This window comes from Sitophilus oryzae, unplaced genomic scaffold (assembly GCF_002938485.1).
Source record: "Sitophilus oryzae breed Bouriz unplaced genomic scaffold, Soryzae_2.0 scaffold_499_pilon_pilon, whole genome shotgun sequence".
NCBI lineage: Eukaryota > Metazoa > Arthropoda > Insecta > Coleoptera > Curculionidae > Sitophilus > Sitophilus oryzae.
The window spans coordinates 3,575,785-3,594,222 of NW_022147083.1; the positions used below are offsets into that span (position 1 = coordinate 3,575,785).

General features: G+C 31.5%; 1 protein-coding gene across 2 annotated transcripts in view; it reads right to left on the reverse strand.

Annotated features, from left to right (window-relative positions):
• The window catches only part of LOC115886861 (poly(rC)-binding protein 3), a 713,764-nt gene that overhangs the window by 376,030 nt on the left and 319,296 nt on the right, over positions 1-18,438 (reverse strand). For both annotated transcript variants that reach the window (XM_030906168.1, XM_030906167.1), the window contains exon 5: positions 6,045-6,086. The gene's annotated coding sequence lies outside the window, so the exon portion shown is untranslated. The remainder of the gene's footprint in view (positions 1-6,044; positions 6,087-18,438) is intronic.

Genomic DNA, 18,438 nt, shown 5'->3' on the forward strand with positions numbered 1-18,438 from the left:
TCGATTTGATCGTCTTAAGTTTTTTGTGTCTTGTTCTGGCCGGTTAAAAGATGTCCAAATCGTATTTTAACCATATCTCAGCTTTATGAAATAGAACGAAGGTGATTAATTAGCATTTTTTACGAATAGTTTGATACCACACACTTGGTATTTCAAGTCAAATTGTTGCTATGAACTGCATGTTACAATTTCAAATAAATCATATGCGAAAATGTCTAAACTTGAAATATGATAATATGTCATTGTTTTTAGAGTATCATTTGCTATCAGATAAAGTAAAAAATACCGAAGGTGTCATTTAAAACCCAAAACTTGTAGTCATTTCTGGTGTAACAGGAAGTGACTGAATACAATTGAATACATCCACCAATCTTGATTTATGTATATACTAAAGTACCAAAATTTCTTTTTTTATCTGAAAAAAATAAAAAAATTATATAGATTGGCTCTTGAGAATCACCCGGTATAATAGAAATAAAGATTTCACTAATTACAACTAATAAACATTTTTGCTATGAGCAACAAATGTATAAAAACTAGGTAAATAAATTTCAATTACAATGTAGCCATGTATGAAAAGAAGTTTAAAGTTAGCTAGTGGAAAGTAGCACAGTTTTCATTATACCAAGAAATTTATGGCTTCGTTTACGAGTTACTTTACTTCTTTCGAAAGCCAATTACTCAAAATAGTACAAATGTAACATACATCCACATAAATTACTTTTTCAATTAAGCTCTACCTATATTTGAAGATCTTATTAAAGGAATAGACAAGTTAAGATGCAGTTTAAGTGCTGCAATATTCTCTGACATTAATTAAATTTTATATGAAAAATTTTGTATGGTAGGTATACTTTTCTCTATTAAGTAAACAAATTAATTACATTTTATATAAAAATTTGTGTTTTTCTATAAGTCAACAAAATGGATGGTTTTTGACTGAAGAATATTTGATTGAAGGTTATTATGAAATATACAGGTAAGGCTATTTTAGGATTCATAAACACTCTTATGTTTATTACATAATATTATATGGTTATTATAGGGTTTAACATAAAAATCTAAAAATATCAGTGTTGCGAAACTTGAGAACTAAGCATATTTTGACAATTTTTTATCAGTATATTCAGTAAGTCCATTATATACTCTATTGCAGTTATTACAAGACATTTCAGGAATTATACACTTGCATGAATAGAAATCGGTAAACGGTAAACTTTTGAATTTAACTATATCTTTTTTAGAACTTATTTGTTAGAACAAATTATTTTTTCTCATAACTAAAGATGTATGTTATTATTTATGTATTTATTTATTCAAATACTCCAAAACAGAGAGTTTTTCGTGATGCTCAAGGGCAAGAGTTGATGGTTGCAGTGGTAACACTAGAACCTTTGCATATACAGATGACCTAGTAATAACAGTTAAAGGCAAAGGGTTTGAAAGTATCGAGGAGAAACTAGAAACCGCCCTGAAACAATGTCAACTTTTTACAAAAATAATTCTTTAAAACCCAACCCAACCAAAACTAAAGTAAGTGCATTCCACCTGAATTAGAGACAGGCGAGCCACAGCATGAGTTGAAAAAGAGCAAATGGGGAGCCAAACCTATCGTGGTCAGAACTTCTGCTCAATCTCTATGTTTCTCAACTGCTGAATATGCCTGCCTAGTGTGGTGTAAATCTGACCATGCAAAAAGGTGAACATTAGCCTGAATGAAACATGCAGAATAGTGACAGGTTGTATGAAACCCACCCCTTAGAAAACCTTTACAAGGCCGTAAGTTTTACAAGCCCCGATTTACGCAGAAAAGCTCATGAACATACTGAGAAGCTAAAGCGAACCTGTGATGTTCGTCACTCAATTTTTGGCCAGGAGTGCGGCCCAAGTAGACTTAAAGCTAGACGACGTTTCCTAAGTCATGTTTTGGATGAATCTCCCTACCACTACCCACTTAGGAAGGACACACCAAATGGTGTTTCTAGCGAATTGAAAACCTGGAGAATGCTCAACAGTATCAGAATTGGGGTGGCCCCAGTGAAATCCAATCTTATCCAGAAAACCCCATTTTCTGGACAAAAATTGTGTCAAATGCAACTGCGGCGCCTTTCAGGACATGGAACATCCCCAATGTCCTGTCTGCCCCCACAAATGTACCCTCGATGACCTATGGCTGGCTAGGCGGGCAGCATTGGGCGTAGCCCATTACTGGACTAACAAACTATAATCTAAAATGTCTATACCTATGTGGCGGATTCATCTCTCTAAAAAATCCTCTATGGGTATTTCGCCACTTCAAGAAAATCAACGGTTTTTGTAGACGTATTTGTTTTAAAAAACTAGTGAAAAAGTGCTCTCGACTAGTTAAATTTAGATATTTTAAATATTTTTTTTTCTTTATTTTTTGCATTTTTTTGCTTCCGACGACGCGACGGAAAGAGATAAACTTTCCAAATCGTTAAGCATTTTTTTGTTTGTTAGGCAAATTTGTATAACTGTAAACCTAACTTCTGACAAGTAGTTTCCGTTTGGGATTAACGCTGAAGTGTTTACAAAATATAACTATTTAATTTTGTAGATTTTCTGGCAGTGGCGAAATACCCATAGAGGATTTTTTGAAGAAACTATAATCTGGATACAAAAAAGTAAAGTAAGTTTACTTTTGAAGTTTAACTTGATGTAATGTCATTTTAACTAAACATCAACGATTTTTTAGATGTATCTGTTGAAAAAAAAACTAAAGTGTTCTTGAATAGTTGTATTTAGATATTTTAAATAGTTGTTTTCTTTGTGTTTTTTGCTTCCGACGATGGGAAAAGATATACTTCCCGAGACGTTAAGCATATTTTTGTCCGTTAGGCAAATTTGTTTTATTAGTAATCTCTGACAAGTTGGTCTCCGCTTGATTAACGTAGTGGTGTTTCCAAAAAATAACTATTTTATTTTGTAGATTTTTTTACAGTGCAAGTGGCGAAGTACCCATAGGACTTTTTTGAAAACCCGGTACATTAAAAAGTATTTTGAAATAGAAAAATAGTATTAAGTATTATTAAATATCTAAACTATACATAAAAAGCCTATTCATTGCCTTCTAAATAACAAAGGGTATTTGCTCGCCAGTTGCAATAAATTAAACTAGAGTGGCTTGCAAGTTCCGTATAAATTGACCTTTCCGGCCGCGGACCATCATCCAAACTCACACAATAATCTAATATTAAAGGCAGAAATGGTTCTTCTAAAAGCGATAGATGGTTCGAGGCCACCACTCCATCGGCCCATTTGAATGGAGATCGAAATATCGGAGCGGCTCGGCTTGCCGACGACCCGCACATAAGGCGAAACTCTCGACACAAAAGAAACTTTCAGCTCATCAAAATGTAAATGGCTCAATGCGGTTTATATCCATTAACTCCAAACGGTTTCGCTAACATGCCAAAGTTAACTGTAGGGTGTGCGGCGCGAACGAGTGTGTAGATCTCCCCTCCGCAAAATTATTATCTATTCAATTTGTACGTCTAAACGTTTCGACTTCCTCCGAGAGGGTAGTTTATGCAAAGCCGATTTCCTGCTGCTTAAATGGAATTTAAGATTTTATCAGCGGGAAAATGACAGATTTAGAAATTAAAATGTAATTGTTACTTGTACTCCAGTATTCAGAGATTTATTTTGTTTAATAACAAATATTGTTAAAATAAAATGCTAGTTAACTACAATACATCTCATATTTTTAGTTTTAACCATATGCCAATGATGCATAGAGTTTAATAAGACAGCTTTTATGTGCTTCATTGATCTTACCCAGACATTCGATAGAGTCCAATTAACTGATGTCATAAACTTACTGCAAAAAAGGAGAATTCAGCCAAATACTTATAATAAGAGTTATCGAAGAGTTGAGTACCGAGAACTACACATATGTAAGAGCGGTCAATAAACTAAGCAGAAAAATAGCGGTAACTACCGGAATCAAGTAGATAGCTTAAGCCCAACCCTGTTCAACATCATAATGGACGAAATAATAAATGAAGTAAAGCAAGCTGGGTGAAGATATCCACTGGGAGATAAAGAAATAAAAATAATATGCTATGTTGACGATGCAGTACTCATATCTGAAGACGAAGATAACTTACAAAAGCTTCTATATAAATTCCAACAAACGGCAAAACTTTTTAGCATGCAAATATCCGTAAAAAAATCCCATACAATAGTAATGTGATGTCATTTAAATATCTAGGGGCAAATATAACAAGCACTAGGAATCTCATAGAGGAAGTAAAAACCCACACAACAAAGGCATCATTAATATCAGGATATTTAAGGGATATAATTTGGCGAAATAAATATATGAGCGTCAGAAGCAAAGTTACAATTTATAAGGCTTGCGTGAGATCGGTTATGACATTAGCAATAGTGACTAGAGCAGAAAACACAATAACAAAACGGCTCTTAAGAACAACAGAAATGAGAACACATAGATCAATTACAGGGTATACCTTATATGACCAGAAAAGAAGTGAGGATATAAGAGAAACATGTGAAGTACAGGATGGGCAAGAAACAGGAGAAGGGAGTGGAGAGATCATGTGGACAGGATGGTAAACGACCGGTTAGCGAAAATTGCTAAGGAGAAAACACTCAACACACCTGGACCGCCGCGCCCGGCGCCGGGACGACCACCTATAAGATGGTATGAAGGGAACCATTGAAGATAACACAGGACTTGGTCCTAACGTACGAAGAAGAAGAAGCCAATGATGCTAACATGGTTAGCAAAATGTGCATTCAGTGTGGAAGTAAAAAATGTCGCAGTGAATTAAGCCCCTCTTCCATACATTCTACATTCTACAAGGTATTGTGATACAAAATCTGGTGAACTATAGTACTAGAGGTGGGCAAAGATTGAACGAGTCGTTTATTTGGACGACTATTAAAAATGAGTCGTGTGATGCGATTCACTGCTTAGAATACGGTTTGTTCAATTGAATCTTAGACAGGACGGATCAATAAGATTTGAACGATGAGCCGTAAAAGAGAAGCGCGAGAATTGAATCGGATCACAATGCGATCGTTCAAGTCATGAGAATTGATTCATTCCTTACAATACAGTTCATTCAGTTGAATCGTGGCTTGCATAGATCCATAAGAATCGTGAGAATTGATCACAATGCAATCGTTCGTTTCTACGGCGCGGCGGTGATATAGTCATAGAGTCGGGCACCAACAGTTAGACTTGAACAAAATATAATATTTTTTTTACGTTAATATTTTTGTTAAAATAATATTCCCGACTATAAACCATTAAATGTCGGACTAAAAGACGAAATCGTGTTTTTATGCAACTCCAAATAAATATTGTTGGCCTCTGCTCAATATGATAAACAAAGGAGTTAGCGATGGTTATAAAATGAAAATCGCTGTAATTTTATATGTAAAATTATATGGGCAACGTTGTAGATGTTCATTTCCAAGCCAACTGGATGCAATTTTTTTGGATCATGCGGTATTATCGAGGGTATTATATATTATTTATTATATGATTATTATCGGAATTAAAATATGTCTCTAAAAATATTAAATTGGTATTAAGAAGTCTTTAATAAATAGTATATATGAATTGGATTGATAATTTGAAATTACAACTACAATAATACTAATTACAACAATTACACTAGTGTAATAAAGTGTTGAAAAACAAATGAAAGAGACTGTATATTTCTTTTTATGGTAACTTAAGTAGTTATCCGGCCAATACAGGGTGTCCCAGAAATAAGTGCAAGTATTTTAAGGGAGTAGATCTCGATAAACGAAATATATTGTCTCTTTATGGTTTTTCAAATAAGTCCAAAATAACGGAGTTATTTTAATTAGAAAATTTCCAAAAAAATATTTTTTGCTAAAATTTTGAGAACCACTGGATCTTTTCTGGATTTTCTTTCTTGTAAATTTAATCTACTACCTATGTTGCCATATTATCAAATGTCGCGTCGCGCGTCGTGTTAGATTTAAAATTAAAATAAAATTGATACAATCGAAATTTGACTTACCTCTTTATGAAATTCTATGGGATACTGCAGGCAATATTGGACCTGAAATTGATAAATAATAATACAGTTATTCAGAATAATTGTAAACTTTCTTTAAAAATTAGTGAAACAATTATTGTAGTGTGATATTTCCAGTCAGGGTTGTGACATTTCCACCTGGGCAGTGAAACAAGCATTCACAGTGAAACTTCAGATAACACAAAAGTTTATGACGTAATATAATTATTCTTGAATTAAAAAAGAACCACTGCAAAACGGTAAACTGGATAGGACCCAAGTTCCAGGAACCCATAAAGTGATCTTCCATATTAAACCCCCCAAATGGCATTGAGAAGTAATGATAAAAAAATAAATCTCCATACGACGACATAGTGAGGTGGGGAAGATCAAGAAGGCGTCATTGAGAAGACCATGTTGAAAGAATGAACCACGATACAATACCAAAATTGGCGCGAACACAAATACCCAACACACCTAAACCACCTGGCAGGTCACCAAAAGAAAGTACGAAAGTTGGACATTCGGTTCACAAGAGGCTTAAATAGTTGTTTTATACAGGGATACCCTATTGCAAGAAGAAGAAGATGATGATTCTTTGCTTGAGTTTTGAGAACCACTGGATCCTTTCTGGGTTTTCTTTCTTTTAAATTTAATCTACTACCTATGTATGTTGCCGTATTATCAAGGAATTATATTTTTTAACTAAAAACTAAAGAAATTAAAAAAAAAAATCAAAAAATCCCATATATTCATTTTTTTTCGCGAAAACCGTGTTTCTTGGGTCAAAATATAAACTACTCCTAAAAATATTTGTACTTATTTAAAATTCATTCTGTATTCATGTGCATATTAATTTACAGATTATAATTGTTTGTGTAAATTAAAACCATCCTCGAAGATCTTCTTCTTTCCATGCCGTCTTCTCATAGAAGGTTGGCGACCACTTTTCTAAATTCTTCTCTGTCTTTTGCAACATGGAAAAATTCTCCAACGCCAAGATTTGTCCACTCTCTAATGTTTCGGAGCCAGGATTTTTTCTTTCTGCCGATATACTCGAAGATATAGATATAAAATTTATCATTTCACGATAACTATAGCATCAGCAGAAGAACATTTATTGTGGGTAGTTAAAATTTATGGAAAATGATCGTTTTCAGTATATAAACATTTAGATATTTTAGAAAAAAAATTAATATCTGTTTTCTTAACTGGAAAGAACTGAATCATTCGTTACTAGATCAATAAATTAAAAAAATGTTTTCTTATTATATATATGTTAGAGAAATTAGTTTATGAGTAAAAAGCTACTCTAAAATATATGGTAACTAGGTGTGAATTTTAGACCTAATGGAATTTTATAAAAATAGATATTTTTATTTTGTTGTCTGTTCTAATGTGCTCAAAAGAAATTATTTATAACTGTTTTCGAATAATATTATACTGTTTGAAGTAAGTCCTACAAAATTATTTTTTTAACAAATTAAAACCCAACTAATTTAGAGATTCCATAACTAAGATATACTATAAAAGGAAAATGTAATTTTTGGAAAGTATACAGCTAATTTACTAATTAAAGGATAGAAATTAAATGATACTTTATAAAATTTAATTACTTCAGAAAAAGATTCGCAAAGATTTTCTACTCGCTGCACTGTATAAAAGACACTCATCCTTACTTTTCTAGATTAAAGAAATTAATAGAAAATAACCCACTTTGGACTAAAAGGATGAGAAGACCCTTATAAAAACCGCATTTCAGCTAAATTTTAAATAAGATAAAAAGTTAAAAACATCAGATTAAGAACTAACAAGCAATACTTAAAAATTTTGTATAATTAAGAAATCCAATTGATTTTATTTAGCTCAACTTGGTTAACTAAACTTAGATTTTAATACTATTTTCTCGCATACTTTAATAAAAAAATAGTTGATGAAAAAAGTAATTTTTAAAAAATGAACATTTTTTGTATTTAAAGTATTCTTAATTTTTAACGGTTTTGCAGATGTTCGCTGTATTATAATATCATAAACGGTAAGCATATATACATTCAGTATATGTATGCGGCACCTAGCACAATCCCATTGGTCAAATTTGCATTTTAAACCAATTAAACTCCGAGTGCCATACACGAGTATGGAATGTAAAACAGTGCCATGCGCACTTACGGAATGTACCTGGTAATTATGCTTGCAGCAGAAAATAACGCCTGGCTATAGCTAATCTTGCAAAAGTAGCTGTGGCTCCGTGACTGAGACCATCGTTTCGTGAACGAGAGAACGGGCCGGGCCAGAACTTTTTTATTTTTTTACAACTGTTTTTATTTTTTTAAAAAAGCTGTAAATATTTAATAGCAATCAAAATACGGATTGCGTTGGTTTCACTCTTTTTGGTGGGGTTAGTTTGATTATATGGTGGAGTTGATCGCGTTGGTTAGGTTAGCTATTTGGTGGGGTTGGTTTGGTTTTGATTGGAATGCCCTATAACAAAGCGTTAATAGTAACGTCTAAGGTACATTCCGTAAGTGCATATGGCACTGTCTTACATTCCATACTCGCGTATGGCACTCGGAGTTTAATTGGTTTAAAATCAAATCTGAACAATGGGATTGCTAGGTGCCGTATACATGCACGGAATGTATAAATGCAAACGGTAAAATACCAAACAAATATCATGTTAGGTGGGTTTGATAAAAAAAATAATGTTAAATGATCCATATGTAATAATATATCACGAATATCTGCTAAACCGTTAAATATTTATGAACTCCTTAGATACAAAAAATGTTCGTTTTTTAATTCTCCATCTAAAATGAAAATAATATACAGGATATTGCGTTTAAAAAAATGAGATATAGCAATTTAAATATTGCGATGTTTGCGACACTATAAAAACTACCTTGTATAAGATAATGTAAATTTTTCTTTGTGAGTTTATTCTCTTATTTTTGGTGTTTGGAAAATAGAGCTATTTATTAATATAGTTAAATTAACTCTAGTTTTTAACCATTTTTCGGACAAAGTGTTTTTATCCAAAATTTCAGCAAATAAGAAATAGAATGGCAACACTGCATAGTGCTGGAAATAAAAATAGTTTACTATATGCAGAATTTTATGCTAAATCCAAATCTGTACAGCAAAATGGGGGTGCAATTAAAACAAACTAAAACTTTATCATAACTTTTTTTGGCACACCCTGGAGATAAAAAAGTATTTTTAGTATATGCTCCTTTTATTATTGACAATGATGACGTTATTGGATTTCCTCGCACTAATGGGCCACCAATGTATAATTTTATATGCTAATAATATATTTTTACTAAACGTTCCTCAACCCAGTGTAAGTACATATCAATGTAAAATCTCTGACGAGGGGTAGGAGACTCAAAAATCTCACAATCTTTTAGGATATTTACTTCAAATAAACATTAAATTTAATTTGATTTAAAATTGGGGCGACATGTTTCGGGATTCATTTACCCATCTTCAGGCACAGTAAAACAAAAGTCACACCAGTCACATCCAGCCATACCACTCGGAAAAAAAAAACAATTGGATTGTTAAAATTCGTTAAACAATAATAATTGTACTCATTGTAATTGCAAACAAATCCAATTTCTCAAAAGAAAAAACCCTTCGTTGTTGTTCTAATCAATAAAGGCTTATACCATAATTCTTAAACACAGTCTTATATTATTTTATTTAATATTGTTCATTTTTCGACAAGGATCAACGTCTAAGTATATTGCTGTGATAATGATTGTGATGTGTTTATGATTAGAACAACGAAGGGTTTTTTCTTTTGGGAAATTGGATTGGTTTGCAATTACAATGAGTACAATTATTTAATGAATTTTGACAATCCAATTGTTTTATTTTTTCCGAGTGGTATGGCTTCCTGGTGTGACTTTTGTCTTTCTGGGCTTGAAGATGGGAATTAAGTGAATCCCGAAACATGTCGCCCCAATTTTAAATCAAATTAAATTTTGAAATAAACATCCTAAAAGATTGTGAATTTTTTGAGTCCTACCCCTCGTCAGAGGTTTTGCATTAATATATTTTTAAAATATCTTTTTAACGTATCTTCCATTTATTCTGTTCCATCACGAAATTTTGTTGGCATCAGACTCGGATTCAGATCCAAATCAAACTACCTCAAATATTTCTCACCAAAAATATATTTTTGTAGTCAATAAAACGTCTATAAAATATTTGTTCTAATATTATACTCCATTGAATTAATAATTGTTTGTAACGTTAATTATATTAAGATTCCAAAAAATACACAAATTGAAAATAAAAGAAAAATTTTCTCTCTAAGATAAATAATAATCAGCTTTTGGATTTTAACAGAAATAAATGAATCATGTCTTTATAGACTGAAGACAATAGAACAAAGAAGAGTTCAATCTCGAAACGCGTATAAATTGATTTTATTAAAATATCGTAATAATAGGATCGCGTTGCAAAGAGCCGGCAGGGAATGTCAAGACGTCGCTTTTGTTCTTACACAACTTTGAAATCCCAATTAAATTAACTTGAACAACATATCACTCAAAAGCCATAATGGATTATTAAATTAAGTTAGTGCAGGGAGCAATCTGGATTATGAAAGGCGGTAGTCTGCTTCAATACATATACACGTACACTGTTATGTGGGAATAGAAATAAAAACTACATGTTGATCGTTGACAAACGCATTACTTGATCACGATGATTAAATTCTGATGTAGCTAATTGTTCTTTTAACTATATTAACTAACTTACTCTAAACTTTTTATAGTAAGTTGTCTAAATATGGTGTTTAAATAAAGAAAATAGAAAGTGTATACAGTATGCTTATTTTTGCTTGTTCTAAAATGGTTAATCCCGTTTATACTTTTCCTAATTTCCATACCGTTTTAGAGAAAATTAAAATAACATGAAAATATCGTTGAAAGTCCTAAAACTCAAAAGGCTATAATAATATAATTTCGATTTCATTCCTTGATAGATGGTTATTATTAATTTTAAAGCCATTTTTGTGTTGTTGTTAAAGTATCACATTTTCCGAAAACTATTATCATCTTTTCCCTAGCATTGAACAAATAAATTTTGTGCTTCTTTAAATCAAAACAGCAAAAAACATGACGTTGATTAAAATTCTATCAATAAAAGTCAAAGAATGAAAACGAAATTACATTACTAATAGAAATGCGTTTTGATTTTAGGAAAAAATCAACCATATTTTCTTTAATTTTCTCTAAAACGGTATGGACATTTTGAAAAGTATAAACGAGATTAACCGTTTTGGAACATGCAAATTTTTTTATAAAGAATGCGTTTTTCTCAAAATGTCAATAATAAAAAAGTTTTTCCTCTTGTAAAGACAATCCGGGAATATACTGTAGAAAATTTTTTAACTAAGAAAAAATTTAGCTTTTTTATATACGTATTTTTTGCATAAACTCAACGCCATATCCAGAATTATATACAAATTAGATTGTGGATTGTCTGGGAGAGGGGAAGTTAATCACCGCGACTTTATAGATCTATTGTGCCTCCTTTCTTGAGTTATAACTCATCATACAGCCTCAGGGTTTTGAGAAAAGCTAGTGCCTGAGACGGTTTTATAGAAGTTATTTCTCCATCTCCGATATCAGTCGTACCAAAGTTTAGGGCACGAATGGTTGTCATCTCGGCGCACTTAGTGATAAGGTGTCTGGTGTTTCCCCATTTCCCCCAAAAGAATCTGCATTCACCGTTGTTTCTCAGCTTTAATCTACTGAGGGGTTGATTGAGGAAAAAGTGCCCTGTTAGAAAGCCCGTGGACAATCTGAAGATTGTTCTTTCTTAAATCAAGGAACAGCCTTATTTCGCTTAGTCGTAAGTCCTGAGAAATTTCTCCAGTATCCTACATCGTTGGAGGATTTCCATTCTAGGTTACAGATGGAGTCTTCCAGGTTCTTGAATTCTGCTCTAAGTTGGTTTCCAGTTAGTGGAGTATTCGCTCCTTTTCTATCTAGATTGTTTGCTTTTTCATTATCATCTACCGGATGTGTCTCAAAAGTGGCTCACCCCTATAACTTTTTTATTGTTTCAGTTAAAAAAAACGAGATTTGGTATGTTAGTATATGACATAAATTAGGATTGATTGACGCATTCAATTGTTTTCGGTCACCTCTTGTTTCACCGGAAATTACTACAACTTCTGATTTTTAAATGGCACTTTCAGTTTTTTTACTCGATTCGATGGAAAATGACACTTCGAATAGAATGACATATCATATGTCAACTTTTGACATTTTCCCATATGGTTTATTTAATATTATAACTTGCATAACTAGTCATAACGATAACATAATTTGCATAACGATAATTATTACTTGCATAACGATAATTTCACTCGAAGTGTGTGGTATCAAATTATTCGTAAAAAAAGTGTGTGGTATCAAATTATTCCCAAAAAATGCTTTTTCCAAATATGATAATGAGCCACCCTCATTTCATTTGAAAAAATTGAGATATGATTAAAAATACGATTTGAGCATTTTCTAACTGGCCATGACAAGACACTAAACACATTACACGATCAAATCTATTTTTCCAAGGCTCCTTGATTAAAAATTAGTATTTTTAACATTAGCCAGTTCTAGATTGAATTTTAAAATACGATTTTTTACTAAGCGAGAATGTCAAGAGTTCACATATGATATTATTTTCTATCGAATAAAGTAAAAAAATACCGAGGATGCCATTTAAAAATCAATAGTTGTATGACATTTTCGGTGAAACAAGAAGTGACAATTGACAAAGACAATTGAATACGTCAATCAATCCTAATTTATGTAATATACTGACATACCAAATTTCGTTTTTTTATCCGAAAAAATAAAAAAGTTATAGGGTTGAGCCACTTTTGAGACGCACCCGGTATACCTTGGTGAGCTGGGACCCAGAGTAGGAGCACTTAATTTTTTTTAAACAAACATCAATTGACCCAGTGGGAGTTCATATTAATGAATAAGACACAGTATCCTCATAATCTTGTACAGGGTACATTTATTTTAGAGGATATTAATTTATTGTTTTTTCCTAATTTGGTCAACTTCTCTAGGCCTTATTTGGTAATATATTCTGTTGTCGCATGCATATTAAAATATCTTTAAATATCTCATAAACCAAAGATTTTAAACATATTTAACCCTTATAATAAATACATTTTTTTGGGCCCAAGAATCCAATCCAACCAAACCAAACCAAAAATTAAATAAAACAGCGGGTGTTCCATAAGAAAAAATATAAATTTGGTATGGACCTTAGTTCTGAAACAACCTGTCTATTTCAAAATAATTTTAAGTTGTGCACATTGCCTCCCCACATATACCTATAAAATATTTTGTTTCTACATGTCTTGTATATTGTCTTTCTATAATCAGCCGAGACGCATGAGGTGCGCCACCCTGTATATAATTGGTTTATATATCACCATTAATAAAAGAAATAAAATAGTTTGCAAATAACTATCCAGAATTATTAGAATATTCGAATAAAATTATTGCTTTAGAAAAAATCTCAAAAATATTTTCTTATATCATTTCCCATCGCTAACTAATTTAATTTGTACGTCCTATTACTAAAGATATATTTTATGGTACTAAAGTGTAGGAAATCAGTCATATAATAAATTTGGTTATGAACATCCTTAATTACAAAAGGCCTAATAATGCATTAAAAAGTTAATTAGGTGGTTTTAGGGTTAAGCTCCTTTGAATAATTTAGTGTTTTTATTAACTGCCTGTAATTAAGTATCTAATATAGGGAGCACTAAAATATAAATAAGATATAGTGCTAGAAAATGGGTTATGAGATATACATTATTTTGGTAATCCCTAACATAATATTCTAAAGATGGCTGAATTTATAACGAAATTAAACATTTTAGTGTGTAAAACAGTAACGTTTTTGAGATTTTATTTTGAACAGCAAAATAGAAATGAAGATGTAATGAAAAACTTAATATTTTTTGGTTTTATCGGAATATTACTTTTTGAATTAGATATTATTGAAGGTATACAGCACTTTTATAAACAGTTTGAATTGGAAAAAAGAACGCTTATTAAATTAATCACTTTAATATTATTAAGATTTATTTAGCATTCTATACTATTTTAAATAACAGTTTTTTATAAAATATACTAAAATATTTCCAGTCCGAGGCTCTACCGCATATCAAACCAGTTCAATAAGAGCAATTTGATATACAGTGTCACAAATAAAGTCCGCATCATATGGAACTTTTTTATTTACTACAATGTTATATGAAATTTGACTTGATTGATTTGAAATTTGAGAATGTTTAGTTTAGCAATCTATTGTGTGTTTCAATTTCTTGAGTTATAACTAGTTATAACTTATCATACAGTCTCAGGGCTTTAACAAAAGCCATTAACTGAGACGGCTCCACAGAGGCCAGCTCTCCATCCTCGACATCAGCCGTACCAAAGTTCATCGTACGAACGGTCGTCGTCTCGGCACACTCAGTGATAAGGTGTTCTGTTGTTTCTCCATTTTCCCCACAGAATCTGCATTCGCCGTTGTTTCTCAGCTTCAGCCTAGTGAGGTGTTCGCTGAGGAGACAAGGTCCTGCTAGAAACCCCGTGACAATCCGAAGATTGTTTTTACTTAAATCAAGATTTTGTCATTGTCAAAGTCAATATCACATTTTATTTGCAAGAATTTGAAATTTGAAAGTACCAAATAGAGTAATTTTGTATAAGATAATTATGATTTTCACAACTTCTGAAAAACGATGGTTAAACGGCATTTTGCTGGAAATAGTATTCCCGCTGTGTTAGATATGTTCGCACAGTGTTTGTAGCTCAGTCTCCGGAAAGTCTGCACCGAATAAGTCAATTCTTTCTTCTTCTTTCAGTGCCTATCCTCTATGGATGTTGGCAATCATGTTGGTCCACATAATCCTATTGATAGCCGCCCTTTATAAATGTACGGTCGTTATTCCCGTCCACTGTCTATAGTAAGTCAATAGTTTAAATAATTAACCAAAGGTTTGAAACTAGAAGCGCGGTATTAAGCATATGAAAGTGTGAAGATAAAAATAATGAACAGGGGGAAAATGTCAATGGCTTAAATATTCTTCTTCATGTCGAAGAAAAGAAAAAAATTGATTCCGTTCTATTGAATTAGGCGATTTGCCGATGTATCATACGGTATATGAAAAAACATTGCCAATGCAGATAATCTTTCAATGAATGTTATAAAGATATTTTATTGTTTGATTCATAACAGAGTTTATTGTGTTCACGATAGTTTTTTTTTCCATAACAAGGGGCCGTCCTCTGCCGGAAACACTGTGACGAAACGATCGACTTGGAAGGAAAATTTTTGTTTAGGTAGACCATATAAAATAAGAAAAACTGAATACTGTGAAAAGGCAGGGACTGTACTTTTTCTATATACTCTGTGTGCGGTCTAGGACCACTGAGGGATAAACAATTCCAGCAGAAAAAATCAAAATGTTAGAAGTGGACCATTATAAAGAAAGCAAAAGCCCCCTATAAAAATGGCAAAATGTCGAGTTTTCAACTAATTGAGAGAAAGAGTGAGAGGGAGAGGGAGAGAGAGGGAAGATTTCCGAATATGTAAATTGTTCCATTTATATCGATAGTGAAAGGAAAAGTCTACGTATATATGCAATATATCATTGCAAAAAATGTAATATACCGGGTGTTTTCCAAAAGTGGCTCACCCGTATAACTGATTTATTTTTTCAGATTAAGAAACGAGATTTGGTATGTAAGTATATGAGTTACATCAGGATTGATTGAGGTACACAATTAGTTTGCTCACCTCCTGTTTCACTGGAAATAACTATAACTTTTGATTTTTTATTGGTACCCCAGTATTATTTTACTTTGTTTGATAGAAAATTATATTTTTCATAAAACGACATATCATATGTCAACTTTTGACTTTTTGAATTAAAACAAAAATATTTTTTTTTAGATTTCAGTATCCAGTGAGTGCCATGTTGGCTGTGTTGAAACCACTAATTTTTAATTAAGGGGTCTGGCAAAATAGATTTGATCGTCTAGTGTTTTTCATATTTTTTTCTAGCCAATTAAAAGATGCCTAAATCAGTCAAAATTTACATATGTCACTCTTTTCAGAATGTCATTTTTTATACAACAAAGCAAAAAATATCGAGGGTACAATTTAAAAACCAAAAGTTGTAGCCATTTCCGGTGAAACAAGCCCCGACCAAAACTAATTGAGTACGTTCATCATTCTTGTCATACACTAACATACCGAATTTCGTTTTTGATATAAAATAATAAAAACCTTATAGAGGTGAGCCATTTTTGAAAAACACCCGGCATAAAACTGAAAAAACTATAAATTGTATTTTTCCTACGTCATGCGTCATCTCCATCATTTTAATCTACTTCGAATTCCACACCACTTTATAAGTTACACATAAAGGAGAATCACATACCAACAAATTGTGTTATTATAACTCCAACATTAGACAAAAATATAATGGTTGTTTTTAAGTAAATTTTAAAATATGCTAAAAATAAATAAGGCTCAACAATAGTATTAGAAAAAAAGTAAAAAGATGGAAGATTATATGAAATTTGTTTGATTATTGTTATCAAGAAAAGCATTTCTAGGTTTCTATATGTATATTTTAATAGGTGTTAAATTAAATTTCTATTAAAAACTTATAAAAGTATATTACTACATTATTATATATGTCAAAATTGTTTACTAATAATAATGGTCCTATTTGTGTTGTTATGTAGGGCCCTACTTATGTTCGTAGAACAACAATTTTTCTGAGAATGAAATAGTATAATCCATTTGTTGCTTTGACTTACGACTACCAAGCTACACAATAGCGTTATTTCTTCCACATATATTTCCCAAAACAAAAGTTCTTCCTAACCAAAATTGACAGTGATACATTTATTCTTTTAAAAAATTTAAGAGCTGCTAGTTTACTCGACTGTTAGGAACGAAGTTCAGATAAAGTTAAAAGTTTTGAACTGAAACTTGAAATGACACACGGCTTAGGGCTTCCCCGAGAAGATAAAGTGCCATAAAAGTCCGAGAGAGAGTTCAATTAATCAAATCGATTTTTAATTGAAAAAGTTTCCCAGTTTAATTGAAAATATTATTACGTAAGTGGATTAAAATTATAATATGATTTGTTCGGTTTTGTAGAACTTAAAATTCACAAAGTCACTGGAAACTTTATCGATGAAATATTATAATTGAATCTGTGGAAGAAACACCTGTACGTATTAGTGTTCTGCTTATCTAAGGTGATGGATAAAGTTTAAAATTTAGAGCTTAGAACAAACTATAGATTAGAAAGTTTAATAATTAAAATGAAAAATAAGGTTGTGATGTTTTAGCGGAAGGTTTGTAATTAAAGATCTTTATATTTCACATTTGAAAGAAGCACTCTTATTTTTTTTGTAAAATACTAAAGGATTTAGAATTCACGTTTGTTCAGAAATAAAAAATAAAATAAAAAGATTTATAAATGTACCTACCTAATTACAAGGAGAACATTTTAGTTTTTCTACTGATATGATTAGTTTTAATTATTATATTATATTGTATATAGGGTGGTCCGAAGTGTTTTCTGGAAACTTTGATAGCAGATAAAAATAAAAAAGTGCGTAAAAACTTATGTCCTAAAATGCTTTGTTTCGGAGATGCATGTAGAAGTTTAATTTTTATGTCGATTGTTTCGAAATAATTAACTATAGTCGATATTTGGATAAAAATTGGTATCTGGGTGTTTTTTGACATGGGAAATTTGATTTCGATGACAATATGATCCTAAGTTATAGGGGCGCCACCTACATGGTTTTAACTGTTTTAACGAGTAATAACTTTTCGTCCCTTCTTGTAAAAAACTACTGGGTGAAAAAATATACATTTCCATAATTTTTTACATACAAAAGGTCTCTTGGTAAAAATTACTACGAGCAAGAGTTCTCTAGATATTTAAAATCGAAATATGATCAATTATGTCAATTCAATCAATTTGACATGTTTTTGTATCAAAGACTCAACAGAAACTATTTGATCGTATATTTTTCTAGAATAATTGACAGCTAGTTTTTAAAACAGCTACTGTTGAACCTTTGGTATCAGAAAGTTTCGAAAATTATTATACTAATATAATTATTTAATACTAATTATTTACTCAAATAATTGTATAGCGAACATGTTTAATTTTTGTCATTAATGGCCTGTATTAATTATTTACGAAGAAACATTTTTTAGACAAATACACAAATGTATATTTTTTTACTCAGTAGTGTAACAGTACAGGGACGGACGAAAAGTTATTACTCTTCACAACAGTAAAAAAAGATGT